Source organism: Schistocerca nitens, chromosome 3 (genome assembly GCF_023898315.1).
Source record: "Schistocerca nitens isolate TAMUIC-IGC-003100 chromosome 3, iqSchNite1.1, whole genome shotgun sequence".
Taxonomy (NCBI): Eukaryota; Metazoa; Arthropoda; class Insecta; order Orthoptera; family Acrididae; genus Schistocerca; species Schistocerca nitens.
This window is the reverse complement of record NC_064616.1, coordinates 505,886,351-505,903,704: the sequence shown is the minus strand read 5'-3', so window position 1 is coordinate 505,903,704 and position 17,354 is coordinate 505,886,351. Positions and strand designations below refer to the sequence as shown.

The window sequence follows — 17,354 nt, the reverse complement described above, 5'->3', positions numbered from 1 at the left end:
TATGAAATGCTTAGAAGATTACCGTTCCTCATTTTTTGATTAAAGTTGTTACTGTTTCAACTTTTTCATGAATTGTAAGGCTTAATAATTAAGATGATCAGGGTGCATATAGGCCTGCATACTACTTATGGTACTGTACAGTTATACTACTTAGATTCTTAGATTTTTCTTGCTTTGTAACCGTCAAGTTAAATTTTTGACACAATCTTGATTTAATTTTTTTAAGGACTGCCTTGGAAATCACCTTCAAAGATGCAACTCTTTCAAAGCATTGTGATGACTGGCACATTCTTCAGAACCACTAATTGCATGCTGATGTTTCAACAGCAGAGGGATATTCCAGGAGTGCCAGGTAAGTGCTCAACTTTTAGTCACGTTAACATTCATTCCAGATAACATGACTCCAGTAGATATACCACAAAAGCCTTTATTACACTGAAGAGCCAAAGAAACTGGTACACCTGCCTAATATCGTGTAGTGCTCCCGCGAGCACACAGAAGTGCCGCAACACAACATGACATGGATCGACTAATGTCTGAAGTAGTGCTGGAGGGAACCGTCACCATGAATCCTGCAGGGCTGTCCACAAATCCATAAGAGTACAAGAGGGTGGAGATCTCTTCTGAACAGCACATTGCAAGGCATCCCAGATATGCTCAATAATGTTCATGTCTAGGGAATTTGGTGGCCGGCAGTAGTGTATAAACTCTGTAGCAATCCTGGACATGTGGGGTGTTATATTGTCCTGCTGGAATTGCTCAAGTCCATCTGAATGCACAATGGACGTGTATGGATGCAGGTGATCGACAGGATGCTTACGTATGTGTCACCTGTCAGAGGCGTATCCAGATGTATCGGGGGGCCCCATATCACTCCAACTGCACATGCTGCACATCATTACAGAGCCTCCACCAGTTTGAACAGTCCCCTGCTGACATGCAGGGTCCATGGATTCATGAGGTTGTCTCCATACCTGTGCACGTCCATCTGCTCCATACAATTTGAAACGAGACTCCTGTGACCAGGCAAGATGTTCCAATCATCAACAGTCGAATGTCAGTGTTGACAGGCCCAGGTGAGGCGTAATGCTTTGTGTCATGCAGTCATCAAAGGTACACGAGTAGACCTTCAGCTCCAAATGTTTCGTTGAATGGTTCACATACTGACACTTGTTGATGGCCTAGCATTAAAATCTGCACCACTTTGCGGAAGGGTTGCACTTCTGTCACGTTAAATGATTCTCTTCAATCGTCATTGGTCCCTTTGTTGCAGGATCTTTTTCCGGCCGCAGCGATGTCAGAGATTTGATGTTTTACCTGACTCCTGATGTTTGCGGTACACTCGTGAAATAGTCGTATGGGAAAATCCCCTCCTCATAGCTACCTCGGAGACGATGTGTCTCATCACTTGTGCGCCAGCTATAACACCATGTTCAAACTCACTTAAATTTGATAATCTACCATTGTAGCAGCAGTAGCCGATCTAACAACTGTGCCAGTCCCTTGTTGTCATATGTAGGCATTGCTGACCGCAGTGCTGTATTCTGTTTATTTACATATCTCTGTATTTGAATACGCATTCCTATACCAGTTTCTTTGGCGCTTCAGTGTATGATTAACAAGCACACACTGATCTGTGTATGTTTGCTTGATGCGTGTGTCTTAACTGTTGATATTGCTTTTTTTTTGTATTGTGTGTGCATATACAAAAGTACATGTAGTAAACAAATATACAAGATTAGTATTTTATCTATCTTCAGCAACTGTAGTCATCTATTATGAAATAATAAGTAACCAGTTACATAAAAAGTTCTTTACCAGTTTTGGGCACTTAGTGCCCTTCTTCAGAAGGCCTATCGCATAATTTGAGTTTCAATAATAATGTGCATACAGCAAAATCCCATAGTACTGTAGTGCACAGTGTCTGCATAAAACTAGCATAAATTATATTAAGTATACAAGATTTGTACTTAAATTCTCACGTCATCAAAATGGTCACAATAATGTCACCAGTTTCAAGATAAAATTATAGTTTACATTGAGAAGAATGGTTGAAAATGAAACTACTGGCAAGATTGTGGTGAATATCAATTTTTAAAAATATTAGATAGGCAAGTTTCCCAGCAAATTTTTTTGTTTGTTTGTTCCCATTCACATCAAAAAATATATTTTACATTTTTTCCTTATTCCCTGCAGTGTAGTTGCACATGGTAAAACTTTTCAACAAGAATGCTACTGGTCTTAACACTTGTTGAAAATAAATTGTCCAGCAAAATATGAAAGTACATATGCTCAGATACAGTAATGAATCTCAGTGCCTTGAGATATTTATTTATTTATTTATTTATTTTTATTGGGGGGGAGGGGGGGGGAGATATTGAGTACTGTCAGTGACTTATAGTGCATTTAAAAGTAGTTGCGACTTTTGACAGTTCAGTATGGAGTGAGTGAAGGGAAGCATAGTTGCCAGCATGTGCTGAACGCTTCAGCAGGCGCCCGATAATGCCAGGTCTGCTCAGCGCGTAATCTGTCAGCTGCACAAGCTGGCTGATTGCAGTCTTTCTCTAACAATTTTAAAGGAGCTATACTGTAATAAACTGAGTCTCACACATCTTATTGCTTCATTCATCAGTTTCATCATGAATTACCTATCATTTCTTTAATGGTCATAGTTGTTATAATATTTCGGTATTAGCTAAACCACTGCAAGAAATTCTTAAAGTTTGCAGTGAAAAATAAGGGTCGCTATGGAATTGCATTTTGTGTGTGTTAGGCCATACGTTGCTGCATATGAAATTTAGATTGTTCTTTAAACCTCGAAGGATATTGCTATCTATCATCAGTGTCGAGAAATGGAATGTATGTAAAGGGCTCTGTCATGAACGCACTCACCAGTGAAAAAGCCAGGATGAAATATTCATGAATCACTCGTATCTTATAAACGGTCTGAGATATCGAAACAAGATTTAGGCAAATGGTAGTACACAAAGAGAAGGGTATTTTGCCATATGATTAATATGTGAAACTTCTATACCTACTGAAATATTCAGTCAACTACATATTTTTAAAATGACATAATGTAATTTTTAAGGAACATCAGTAGACTGTGAAACGAGAATTGCTGTGGGTTTTGCAACAGTATAAGTGAAGAACCTGCACATTTATCTTTATACTGAGAATGGGTTTTCTCATAACTGTTGGCAAGTCTTGGCCTCAGTTACTAGTTTAATAATACACTGTTTTAGGATTCTGTAACAATTTCAACTGCATTAGAATGTTAATGAGCTGTAACCTGTAAACTCTGGTGTGTTTAGGCAAAAAAAAAAAAAAAAAAAAAAAAAGTTGTCTGATTTAAATGAGCGTGTTGCGGAGGAAGCCTGTTTAAACTACACTCTTTAGCAATAGCCATTTTGATGACTTGATAGTGTGGAGTTTTTAGTTTGTACAGTAATAAAAGTTCCATTAAATTCGCCTTACACAAGCTAGGTGAAGCTTTATCCAACCGAACATTTCTTGTACCCTGAGAAAAATAACTGCTTTCCTCCGCTGCATTGCTGGACCTTTGTCCATCACAACCGAGTGATATTGCACATTGCCCATTGCCATAGTTGAATTCAGAGGAATATTTTGCAATGGGACATTATCTTCACAGCCAGTGAACGTATTCTTGGATGCCCACTTATATTGTGAGTCTCGTGTTCAGACATGATGCACTGTTATTATTAATGCAGTGCCAAAACGAATACCTGACGACTGTAGAACACTTCAATGCCAGAAAATATCACTTCACAATGTGAGCTAATGAATGTAGACGCCTTTAATGAGTGACACCACGTGGTACTGTTTATTTGTGGTTTGGCAACAGGGGCGCTTTACCAATCGAACTGCTGGCGGTGTGGTAGGGAATGCTGCCTCGCCATTGGTGTTAACTTAGCAACAGCGTCATGTCACCTTCAGTGAGCCAAATGTCAAAAGTAGCAACTAATTTTAAACACACTGTAATTTCATTTAACCATCACAAGTTTTTCTTGGTATCTCTCTTGTCAGCTGCTGGATCACTTACATCAGCAAATGTTTTAATCTAAAACCTTTTGACATATTGGAACATCAATTGAGGCGTGATGTGCGATATTGTGGGCCACGGTTAATATTTGTCACAGCAAAAGGAAATTGCCCATTGGTCATGAGAACAGTGCACTTGCTCACAAATGAGCTTTGACAAAACTGAGGAATTTGAATTGTGTATCATTGGAACATCCTCACTGTTCAGTAGTTGAAGCCCCCATTGACTTCTGCTGGTTTCCACCTGGAAAGAAATGTGTTGGAAACCATTTTGAATCCAATGGAGAGGATGTGGCAGTCATACATCAGTATTTTGTAGACCTTTCAGAATACACATGTGGGAATGGAATTCACTCACTGACAAAATATTGGTCAAAATGTGTTGAAAAATAATTGAATTTTTCACCTAAAACACAAACTTTCACTTCTAGGTCGAGAACTTTTTTCGTGTCCTCACAAAGGCACAAGTATTGAGGGATTTATGTGTTTCTTTACTGTAAACTGTGACAAGCTGAGTACAGCAGAGACTGAGCATCTCGCAGAAATTACATAACTTAATGTTAGCGAGGGAATGTGTTGGAAGTGGGATATTCTTCTGGGCCGGTTGGCCTCCACCTCGTGTCTTGTAAAATTCTTAGCATCTTATAGACGGTTGCATTGCTGCTTTTAACGGGTGGCTTGTGGACTTAGGCTAATAGCTGACATCGTGGTTTTGATAAAGTGCCATTTATTCTACTTTTGTTTGATTTCTGTGTAGCATAGTATGAAAAGCCATTTGTCTAGTACCTTAAAAGAATGATTGAGGATACGCAAACAATATATTGATATGTTTATAGTATCAGAAATGATTGAATAATTTCTAACAGTTTATTTTACATTTTGAGAAAACTGCCATAACTTCGTTGAATATTTAGTTCTCCACAGTTATAAGTGTAGCTCATTCATGAGTGTGTTGTTGTTAGTTAAAGACTAGCAGTGTTAGTGGTGCAAGTTATAAATTTTACCCAGTAATCTTCATTTTTAAAATCCCCCCCGCCCAACAAAATCTAATGTAGGAAAGGACATAATGTAGTAAAGCACCTTAGTGGGCGAAACTTCCTGGCAGATTAAAACTGTGTGCCGGACTGAGACTTGAATTTGGGACCTTTGCCTTTTGCGGAGAAGTGCTCTACTCGCCCACAAAAGGCAGAGGTCCCGAGTTCGAATCTCAGCCCTGCACACAGTTTTAATCTGCCAGGAAGTTTTATATCAGCACACACTCCACTGCAGAGTGAAAATATGATTCAGGAAACCTTAGCGGGTGTTTATGATTTTAATGGCCAATCAGTCATTCTCAGGATGTTGGATTTATTTGAAGTTGTGCTTTATGGCTATAATGTAATGTGAATGCTGGGATGGTTTCTTAAAAAAAAAAAATACCTTTTTTATGTGTAGTCGTCCTCGTATAGTGATCTCTCATTGGCAGGGTATTAAACTTTAACGTCTCTTCCTTACCTCAGTTTTGATACTTTTTGCCTCCATTACTATTATTTACAAGTACCTTGCTTTCCCCTTCTTGTCTTTAGTGTCCCTGTCAGCAGATATCACGATGAAAGCAGATGAGCTGGCGTAAGTAGAGCAGCGAAGTGGTTAGGAACCCTGCCGTGGAGGGCTTATGCATCACATAGTATGGGAAGATCCACTGGTGGATCTGTTTACTTGCAGGCAGCAGTAAACAGGTGGACCCACGCTCACACTGAGCTCAACTGCTACGGACCTCGTCTTGCACTTTGTGCTGAGTATTGTTGTGTGATTAGTCGTTGGCCCCCTGCACCAGCCACGTGCGGAGTTTGTTCCTGTGCATGGGTCTCTGTGGGTTCAAATGCTCTGCTTCCCATAGATGGACGTGTGTGGTGAGTTCATTTCCTCTCATGGGATTCTGTTTCCTGGTTATTAATGAGCCACCGTGATGGTAGGAACAGTTGCACCTACAGAAAGAGCAGCAGTAGCAGCTACAGGATAAGATGCAGTCATCGGCAGGTAGCCAGGCACCCACTGCACAGTTTTCTTCTCCACTATTTGCCAGTTTCATTGAGCCTACAGAAAGGTGGGAACCTGCACTGGTTCTTGCTGCACTGCCAGGTGAGACCTATCGTTGATGTAGTTGATAAGGCTGCTTTTTTATTGTTGTCCAGCAGTGTGGGTTTATATGATGATGTCGTCCAAAATATGAAGCCCTCTACTGTGTCTAAGAAACTCACTTTGACGAGCTTTGTCAACTGCTTACACAGTATTTCTGTCATGAAACCCATGTGGTGGCAACATGATTGCATTTTAACCAATGCCACAAGTGCCCAAAGTAGCAGTATCCAGCCTGGATCACCAATATGCAGAGCATCTCGTGCAAATGTCATTTCAAGTGTCACAAATGTGCTACCTTTTATGTAGACTGTCTAATTCGGGATGTGTTTGTGTTTGGTTAGCGCCTTATCCCGTGGTTCAGACTAGGACATTGATCTTGATTGTCCGTTCTTTAGTTGACATTGGCCAAACTGCAGCATCGTATGAGTTTATGGTGGTGGCAAAGGGTGTTCTTTTTGATAATTGGCATGTGGCTCAATTATGTGAGCATGGTAAACAGATTCCACTGCTCTGTGGGATACTCCTGGTGGCTTTACCTCACATCAAGTCATTGTGTGTTACTGTCATTGACAATGCCAGTGCAGTCGCATCGCGGCACTCCCCATCTTCACTGACAGCGATTCCCAGGTCCTTGGCGTTGTTGACTTGAATGAGCCAGTGGTGCTGTACCGATTGTCAGTTGTTGAATGTTCACTGAGACTGCCTGCACATGTAGGCCACTTGTGGGGTATGCCATTTGATAGGACATTTGGCAACTATTTGTGACACTCGGTGGTCTGTGAATCAGTCCTCGCACACTCCAGTGTTTTCCCTGGACTCTGTGGCTATCTCCACCATCCTGCATGTGTCATCCTAGCATATTTTGCTGACAGTTCATAGTAAACTGTGGATTCCCTTGCAGGGACAGTTCTCCGCCTTCACACATTACAAGAATGTGGAACAGCAACTTACATTATTAGTGGTCAGTATATCTTTGGGCTTAATATTTTTTTCAGTTTTTGGCTTCCAGGTCATTCATGGAATTACATTTAGTGTCTCAGCCTGTTCCTTTCATAATTTGGACTCCTTGCTGCGGTTGTATGGCCTACTCGCTGTTTGAGAATACCGTGGTCTGGGCAGAAAATTTTGAGGTGCCTGTTTCTGTTAGGCTGTCAGCTGTACCTAAATTTTGTTGCCCCACCCCATTCCCTTCACCATGTCAGTAAAGGTGGAGTTGCAGCATTGGCAGGATCGAGGCATCGTTTCTCCTATTTTGTCGAAACAGGGGGCGAGCCCTTTGCGGGCAACTCAGAAGCCCATCGGTGCCGTGCACCTCTGTGGTGATTCTAAACTGGCAGTCATTGTGCTGTGTGTTGCGGATTCATATCCCATTCTGTGGCAAGCAGAGTTCTTGGTGAAGTCATTGAGGGCCAGTATTTTTCACACATTGACTTGCATGATGCTTACCTACAGTTGCTGCTGGATGCAGTTTCTCTAAAGTTCCTGATCCTCAACACTCCCTTTGTGCTTTACTGGTTCAGTTGCTTGCCTTTTGGAACCTTCGTTGCACTAGGAAATTACCAACAGTATTTTGAGCAGTTAATTCAGGACATACTCTGTTGTGTCAATTACCTTGATGACATCTGGGTCATGGGCCCTACTTTGGAGGAGCATTTACGAAACCTACAGTTAATTTTCCACTGCCTCCTATAGAATGGCCTTTGTTGCTAGCTGAAAAAGTGTTGTTTTTCTCGCCAAAGTTGTATTTTTCGGGATGTGAGCTTAGTAAGGATGGTCTCATCCTTACCGGTGAGCACATCAAAGCCGTTGTTAACCTGCTGCCACCATCCAAGAACCTAAAGGAGCTTCAGCCTTTTGTGGGTAAGATTTCATACTATGCTCAGTTCATTCCCTGGACCAAATGCATCTATCAGTCTCTTCACCAGCTTTGCCAGAAGGCCTTTAAGTTTGTCTGGTCTGCAAATTGTCAGTGGGCATTTCAGTCTCTCAAACAGTGTTTGTGGTTGGCTCCCTGTCTGGCTTCCTTCACACCAGGTAAACCTTTAACCCTGGCCTGTGACACATTCCAGTATGACATTGGTGCCATCCTGTCCCAACATAACCTGGACCGCACCGAACGGCCCATTGCCTACACATCAAAGACGCTTTATGCTGTGCAGCATAATTATTCACAGGTGGAAAAGGAGGCACTAGCTATTATTTTCACAGTTCAAAAGTTTCACGCCTTCCTGTGTGGGATGTTGTTCCTCATCATCACTGACCATGAGCTGTTGATTTCCTTATTTGATCCTCATTCCAATGCGCTATATAAGACTGCCAACAAATTGCAGTGGTTGGCCATCTTTCTATGTAAATTTTATTATGATATTAATTACCACTCCATTAGTCACCACGCCTATACTGATCCACTAATTCTGGGGCCAAATTTGGTGTTAGATTGGCAAGAGCTTCTCCTGTTTGTGTTTGATGATTCCTCGTAGCAAATCCTGTTGGAATTTCCATTGATGGCATGCTAAGTCACTACCACCGTGGCTGCTGACCCACGTTTCTAGAAATCATTTAGGCTGACTAGTTGGGTGACTGGAGCACGCCTCTTCAGGTGTGGATCAAGCATAGCATACATTTTTCGTTCTATGTGCTTGGCTCAACATTGTCCAGGAGGCCACATGCTTGCCACAGAGGAGCAATGTTGTTGAGTTAGTCATCCCTCCGGCATTGTGTCATTGCACACTGCAGTTGCTGCAAGCGTCACATTGGGGTATGACTTGTATGAAGGTGTTTGTGTGATTTCACGTCTACTGGCTGACAGTTGATTGTGTCATTGAACATCTGGTGTGCGCTTGCATGGCCTATGCACAGAACCAGGCTGCACCGCAGTGCCTGTTCTCTACTTGACCAGTCCCGGTGGGTCCTTGGGGGTGCAAGTCGATTTTGCTGGTCCATTTTTGGGTAGCAAGTGGTTGTTGGTCGTCAGTGCATTGTCAAATTTCCTGTATATCCACATCATCAACTGCCACTGTTAGTGCATTGTCAGTTATTGAGAGATACCCTAGGATCCTTGTGTCCGATAATGGGAGGCAGTCTGTGTCACAGGAGTTTGAAGACTTTTCTGTCTGTAATGATATCCAGCATCTGATTACTGCTCCATTTCAGCCAGCTTCTAACCCTGAGATGGAACACCTCGTGCACACATTGAAGACCCAAATAGGGAAGTCCTCATCTTCCTCTTCCCGTGATGATACGTTGTTGAGTGTTTTGGCTACATACCGGCTTATGTCAGTCAGTGGGTACAGTCCACTGGAACGTCTGCAGGGGCACCAGTCATGGGGTCTGCTGAATTTGTTGCGCCCTGAGTGGCATTCAATGGATGACTGTAGCCTGCCATGTTTTCTTACTGGGGCTGCTGTTTGTTCGAGTTCTTCAGCTAGGGGCAGGGATGTCGTGGCGGGCCACAAATGTAGCAGTTTTTTGTGGTGGTTGTTGATGGGGAGCAGCTGAATCATCATGCAAGTCAGTTGTGCATATGTCCTGCTAGGGAATCACCGCTGAGGCCTTCCACTCAGCTGAGCAGTAGGGTTGTCGTGTCATTGTTCCAGGGGTGGGCTCCCATTTGCAATGACATGCCTCCTGTTGCCACCCAATACACACCTGCCTGTTGCTTGCAGCCTTGGGCCCCAGTAAGGCTTGGGTTCCTGCCTGCCGAGGTGAAGACCATGGATTTCGACCCATCTCCTCCTCCTCCTCCTCCTCCCTCTCCTCCCCCCCTCCTGTCATTCTTCTGCCCCCATCATCGATGGAGGTGACCTCGTCCCCACTGTTGCCAGGGGATATGCCTTTGCCACAGTCTCCATGTCCTTAAATATCTCCAAGGTAACCAGAGGTGTTGACGTTGCCTCCTTTGGTGGTCAGTCAGCTGCCAAGTTCTCCAGTGCTCTTCCTGCTTCTGCACCAGAGGTTATGGCCTTTTTTGGCCATATACATGGCCTTTTCAGGGGGCAGACATTGTATTCCAGTGGATATTGTGATGGAGGCAGATGAGGTGGCATGGGTAGAGCAGCGGATTTGTTTGGGAACCTGCCATGGAGGGCGTGTTGCGTAGTATGGACAGAGTTGCTGATGGAAGTGTTTACTTCTGGGCAGCGGTAAGTAGAGCAGACTATGCTGATGCTGAGCTCAAACAATGCCGACTACGCCTTGCACTTTGTACTGAGTGCTGTTGTCATGTGCTTAGTCATTATACACCCACACCAGTTGTATGCTAACATGATTGCCATGCGTATCTTCACATCGGTTTGGACATTCTGCTCTCTGTAGACTGACTTTCACAGCTACCGGGTTCTGTTGCCTGGTCGTCATTGAGCCACTGTCAGCCCGTGAAGTACGCATGCTGATAGTGTAGACTAGCAGCATTGTCATGCCTGTGCAGATACAAAATACTCTATTTTTATTTTCTTCATGTGTGTGGTTATTCTGTAAGGGCAAGTCAAACAGTATCATAATTTGAAAACCTTAGAAAAGGCTAGTTTTTTCATATTGTTTAGTGTGCAGACAACTCTGTACTTCTATGTAGCACCATGCTTCAAGAACTGTAGTGTTGGCATCTTACTGACTGAGTTATGACAAACCAAGACTGCTGCTGTTTCACCGTTGACTCTGTGTCGTAACATCAGCTACATTTTCTAGGTCTGTAATCATGTGGATGTTGCAGGGCAGTTTTGTTGTGTGTTTTAGAGGGTCTTCCCTTGTGGTGAATGTCAAGAAGGTGAAAATTATACTATTTATTAAATGTTTCCCTACTTTTATGCGCTCTATTCTACACACTCTAATATGATTGGCTCTTGTGTAACAAGGCAAGTTGTTCATATTTCAGCTCTGGCCATTTCTTGTGCTGTTGAATTTACGTTTCATAGAGTGGTGATTGTGGATTAACTGAGTAGATTACAAAGGTGTTACAAACATATATTAGAAAAAAAATTCAACTGGGTTATGAGTGGCATACTAGTTGAAAAAAAAAAACATGCTATTGGGGAACTGTAGGTGCACACACTACATCAGTTGTATTAGGCTTATTCAAGAGTGTCAGTTTCTGGCATAATTGTTATGAACAAGCACCAATAGCAAGAGAGCAGGTAAGGCTAGACCACTGAACAAAGCATTCATGAGAAATGGAAAAGTATTACATTTCATAATAGCTCCTTGCAAAGGAAATTTCGTGAGGAATCAGTTAAGAAAGTGTCTTCTTGCCCATTGCAAAACAACTCTAGGACTAACAAGAATTTTGAAATCAGTGTAGGCCTCTTAACACAACCAATGTTCTGAAGACTACAAGTTTTTACTGCATAAGCAAGCTGACAAAATGTCTCAGCTTTGAGAAATTTTTCAAAACATAGGAGTGGGATGGTGGTGTGTCACATCAGTGTTTGATTTGATACAGAGGTCAGTGGAAACACAAGCAAGCACACCTCATGCACACATGACCATCGTCTGCAGCAGAATTTCGATCCCAGCTGCTGAGGTGGCGCCCTTGTGTTCCTGAGGTGTGCTTGCTTGTGTGAATGAATGTGTGTGTGCACTTCCTTTTCTGACAAGGGCTTTGGCCAAAAGCTAATGTGTAAGTGTCTTTTCATTGTGCCTGTCTGTAATTCGACATGTACATGTTGTAATGTTGTGTGTACTGCCAAGTTAAATTCTTGGTAGAAAAAGGGATAGCCAGTTATGAGAAGTTTTTTTTAAGTTTCTGCTCTTGATATGTGAATAAATATCCTTTTGTTTTGCTTTTTGGATTATTCCTCAGTAATGAATGCAGAATGAAAACAATGTAATTGCCTGCATGCACAGTAATTAAATATTTACCAACACCTCTGTTTAACAACAATTGTACCACTGCCACATTGACAGTGGTACAAATCTTATTTGAATAGCCATGTGGTTTTCAAATTTGGATTTTTCATTTTTCACATGATAGTTGTACAAAGTGTTCTTTTGCAACTATTTTTAAACTTGCATGTTTGTGAAAAGTTATGTATTAATTTGCAAATGAAAATGTGTTTTGATTTTCCATTTATTACACATTCTGGAAGAAACATTACTGTAGCAATTATTTTATGTCTGTGTATTGCATCTTAACATATATAAATTGAAATCCTCTGCTCATTTCTGTCTGTCTGTTTTGGCTAATCTCAGGAACTACTGTAGGGATTTTGATACAGTTTTATTAATAGATTGATTATCAAGGAAGGTTTGTGTATACAATTTATAAATCTTTTGTGCAAATTGACTGAACAGTGATTAAGTCCCCAGTGGTGTGAAAACAATACTGTTACCACATAACGCTGATAGTTGTAAGGCCACTCAACAAGCACACCAGACATTGCAGGTTATTTACAAAATCTGCTGTATGCTGTAGCTTGCACCAGTGTGGTGCTGCTGTTGGGCAGACTCGTTTCCCACATTGCTACCACAATGTGGTTGGAGCCCACATAGTGCTGACATGTGACAGTAACAAGTGGGGTTTTGAGCATGTTGTCAACATAGTATGTACTTATATTTAAAGTTTTGCTCAGGTGCATCTCAGTTTTGAACATTTTTATTTTTATTTGTTTACTTTTTTAAATCGTGCTTTGACAATTCCAGATATAGGACTCAATATGTTTAATGCTAAAAGAATGTGGTTAACATACAGTAATGAAAGTGGTGAATGAAGAGAAATGTATTAATCAAATGTCACAGGGTGTAACTTTTCTCAGAGGAGAAGTGAAACCTCTGATGAGCAAAATGGGTGGCTTTCTGACAGCCATAGTAGCCAGAGATAACAAGGGTTGTAGATGGAATGTAGTGTTCATTTACCTTTATACTATGATACAGATAATGCTCAGATAGAAAGACAAAGGCTGTTAAAGTTTGTATCTGCCACAGAAACATTTGACAAACTAAGGGTAGAATATAAAACGTTAATACATGGTTGAATAAAGAATATTTTACAGTGAATTTCTATTCAACATTGGGTTATAAAAACAATCCAGCTGTTTCTATAAGTAATCAGCCTCATGTTTGTCAGTACTGTCCTGCTTTGAGATAGAAAGATGGGAGCAAAGGCATGTGCTGTTCCAGTGGTAAAGTTATACCAGATGAAATTATCGCACCACCAGAACCTTCTTACTACAAGTCACTCAAAATATAGAGATTTCAAATAGAATATTAATCGTTTCAATAATGCGTTTCAAATGACCTCACTCAAAAGTTAGCAACTGATTAAATGTAGGTCTGAATCCACATTCAAAGTGTGGGGTTAGGTTTACCACCTGGCAGGCAGCCTTCTTTCATATCATGCTGATGACTGTAATTTGTATCTACCTCATTGCCAATCCTGAGACACAGGTAGCTACAAGAAGTAATAAAATTTGAAGAGAACTGCTTGGCAGCACGCTAGTGAGATCACTAGAAGACATTTTGCAGTCACACAATATATACATACAGTCTTTCAAGACTGCCATGGAAAGTGGTCGTCCTAATGTCCCAGACTACATTGTAGTCATTCACACCAACAGGGTGCCTGCTGGTGAACACTGTGGTTGTTATAATGCTCAATCTGTGAATGAGGTAGCAGTTGTGATGGTTGGGAAACAGTTGAACAAAAGGGATATCGTGCTGTGAAGTTGCAGTGAGAATAAAGAAATTTCAGAGTTAAATGTATCCTAAGGCAGCCTCCAATATTTCTTGATGTCATGTTGAGGTGAGGATGGATATTTAATTGATCTTGCTCAAGTTGGATGTGTTAGTAGTACTTCACCACAGAAAAAACTTTCCTGCACGAAGTATTATTGCTATAGTATAATAGAGCAGCAGAAAACTTTAATGTTGTGCTTAGATATGACATGTTACTTAATATATAGTTGACAAATGTGCTAAAACCGTATTGAACTGTTTGTCGTTTATTCGATTCAGTCAAATGCAGTTGCACGCTAAAAATTATGTTGACTTGCAGTATGCTTTGCACTCAAATAAATATAACAATAATATTGCACAGTTGGTAATACTGTCATCAACTTTTACTGGAGGGGCGATGCATCTGCACGAAAATACACAAGGCATGCATGATAACATACATACATAAAAAATTGTGGAAAATCAGCCCTTTCCATCAGGATGACGTGTAATTCGAACTGACCAGAGATTAAAGATAACACCCATCCTAATGCAACACCCCAACATATGCATGACTTTGTTAATCTAATATTTTGTTTAAAATAGCAAAACTCTCTGTTTCCCATAAATAAATCGCATATATTTGGTCCTCCACGATGTCATATGTACGTCATTGAATGGCAAAAATGTCGATTGCTGTGCATAATCTGCTTCCATGGCAGACCAATAAAATCGGATCAGATCTAATTGACCGTGTAATCACAACAGAGATACCAAATAAAGATGAATACTCAGTACTTAATGACTCTGATAACACACATGGTTCATGGTCCATGTAGGGCTTCATATCCAAACTCACCATGCATGAATGAAGGAAACCGCTAAAAAGAATTTCAAAAAGTCTTTAATAATCGTAAATAAACTGGTGATAACGGATACCCAAAATACAGATGGTTAACTCCCAAGGAAGTTGGAATAGTAGCTACTGTCCAGAACTATGAGATAGACAGTAGAAGGATAGTACCATAGATGGGCAATACTCTACAGTGAACTGTTACTCAAAACATTTGCCACGCACATAAATGTGGAACTTTATCATTCTGTGAAATTGGTAAAATATGTCACAAATATATTAATAAAGTCAATGATGGAGCTATACTTATCGTCCAGTCATCCACTAAAGTGGAGCAATTCCAGTCAGGCTGCTACATTTGTAGTTAAAGAGGGTTTTATATTTCAATGTACATTAACAGTTGCCATCTATTACCTGCCTTGCTGTTCATTTGAAAATGCCCGAGAGTGTACTTCACAGAAAACAATCTGAACGATGTGAATTATCCCCGTCACACTATGTTAAGTGCATTTTTCAAATTGTACATAGATGATGACTTTGCAAAAACTCTGACCTCTGATCAACTCCCAGGTTATCACACATGGAATCAAGTTACTAAAAATTCCATCGACGGAAATGGATAACATTGGTTGATGGTCACATGAACATTAGAAAAACGTATGCTGTTCACAAGAGTACATTCTTAACCTCAACAACAGTGAAAGCTTTCACTCAATAGTGTTACTCAACATTGTTAAAGGTCCTACTTCATTTGCATGTCTACACGCTGTGCACTGTGTGACTTACGATGCTTCCAAGAAATGTACAAAGCCATGGCTCTACTAGATGATGATTCTCACTAACAAAATAAGCTATCCAAAGCTGTGATATGCAGTACAGCAAAATCATTCACATTTATCTGTTATCACAGTATCCCGATGCTTCTTTGGCAAAATCACTGAAAAGTAATGGCAGCAGACATACTACACTATAAATGACAAGAACTGTGATCAAGTGATACAGATTACAATCAAAATGTGTTTGATGAAGCTTTAGTTGAACTGAATAAAGAGGTTGAATCTCTTTTGGTAAAATTTGTAAAACATTTTGGACTTCCTTTACCAAAAATTCAAATATAAGTAAATCAATCAATATGAAATATTTATTTGAAATAAACTGTGGTCATTCCCAGCTTCCACAGACCATTCAAGGCACTGGAAAGACATTTCTAATTAATCTAATACTTGTAAAAGGCAGATCTGGTGGAAAAATTATTCCCACTGTGGCATTGTATGGCATTGCTGCCACACTTTTAGAAGGCAGGCGACCTGCTAATTCCACATTCATGAAATTTCATGGTGGTTACATGTACAGAATCTATAATGTTTCTAAGCAAAGTAATACTGGTAAATTGGTGCAGGAGTGCACATTTATTGTTTCAATGTCCCATAAAATGACTGTTGAACTGTTTGTTTCCTGGAGACTTTCATCAAATATTATCAGTAATTGCAGAAGGGATGAGCAGACGGAGTCAAGGCATCTTTGAAAAGATCTTACCTATGGCGACAAATAACAAAAATTGGAACTTAAAACTAATATTATGTGAGCTCTCTCTTTCACCTAAGGTAATATGAGGGTGTGCTGAAAAGCAGTGCCTCAGAGCTTATTATGTAAAAACTCCTAAAACTTTTTAAATTGCCAGAAATAATCTGCTTCAGTGGCTAACCCATAAAATATGATTTGACCAAATTGACAGTGTAATCACCGCAGAATAAGGCACATTATTCACATTCTACATCTTTATTCTTCATGCTATATTTTATTTGTCAATATTGTCACCCTGGCGACAAACACATGGCGACAAACACATTTGTCCCAATGAGAGACCAGTTTGTGGATACTGTCACTGTAGAATGTTTGACTTTTTTGACAGAGCCACAACCTCACTTCTGCTTGTACTATTTCATCTCTATCAAAGTGAAGTCCTCAAAGGTGTCCTTTAAGTTTTGGAAACATATGAATATCAGATGGGGTTAAGTCAGGACTGTATGGAGGATGATCGATGATGGTGAACCAAAGGTGTCGGATTTTTGCAGATGTTGCAGTGTTTGTGTGTGGTCTGGTGCTGGCATGCTGAAGGAGAGGCTGTTGCATGTGTGGATGAACTCTGTGTATTTGAAACTTGATTACAGCACACTGTTTCTCATGCACCGACATTGTTAGATTACACACCTCCATGTTACGCACTACAATTTGGACCCCTCTTCCAGCAGTGGCTGCAAATACACTCCTGGAAATTGAAATAAGAACACCATGAATTCATTGTCCCAGGAAGGGGAAACTTTATTGACACATTCCTGGGGTCAGATACATCACATGATCACACTGACAGAACCACAGGCACATAGACACAGGCAACAGAGCGTGCACAATGTCGGCACTAGTACAGTGTATATCCACCTTTCGCAGCAATGCAGGCTGCTATTCTCCCATGGAGACAATCGTAGAGATGCTGGATGTAGTCCTGTGGAACGGCTTGCCATGCCATTTCCACCTGGCGCCTCAGTTGGACCAGCGTTCGTGCTGGACGTGCAGACCGCGTGAGACGACGCTTCATCCAGTCCCAAACATGCTCAATGGTGGACAGATCCGGAGATCTTGCTGGCCAGGGTAGTTGACTTGCACCTTCTAGAGC

At 40.9% G+C, this 17,354-nt stretch overlaps 1 protein-coding gene across 3 annotated transcripts in view; it reads left to right on the top strand.

Moving 5' to 3' along the window:
- The window catches only part of LOC126248430 (uncharacterized), a 195,638-nt gene that overhangs the window by 52,268 nt on the left and 126,016 nt on the right, over positions 1–17,354 (top strand). For all 3 annotated transcript variants that reach the window (XM_049949397.1, XM_049949396.1, XM_049949399.1), the window contains exon 2: positions 227–352. The gene's annotated coding sequence lies outside the window, so the exon portion shown is untranslated. The remainder of the gene's footprint in view (positions 1–226; positions 353–17,354) is intronic.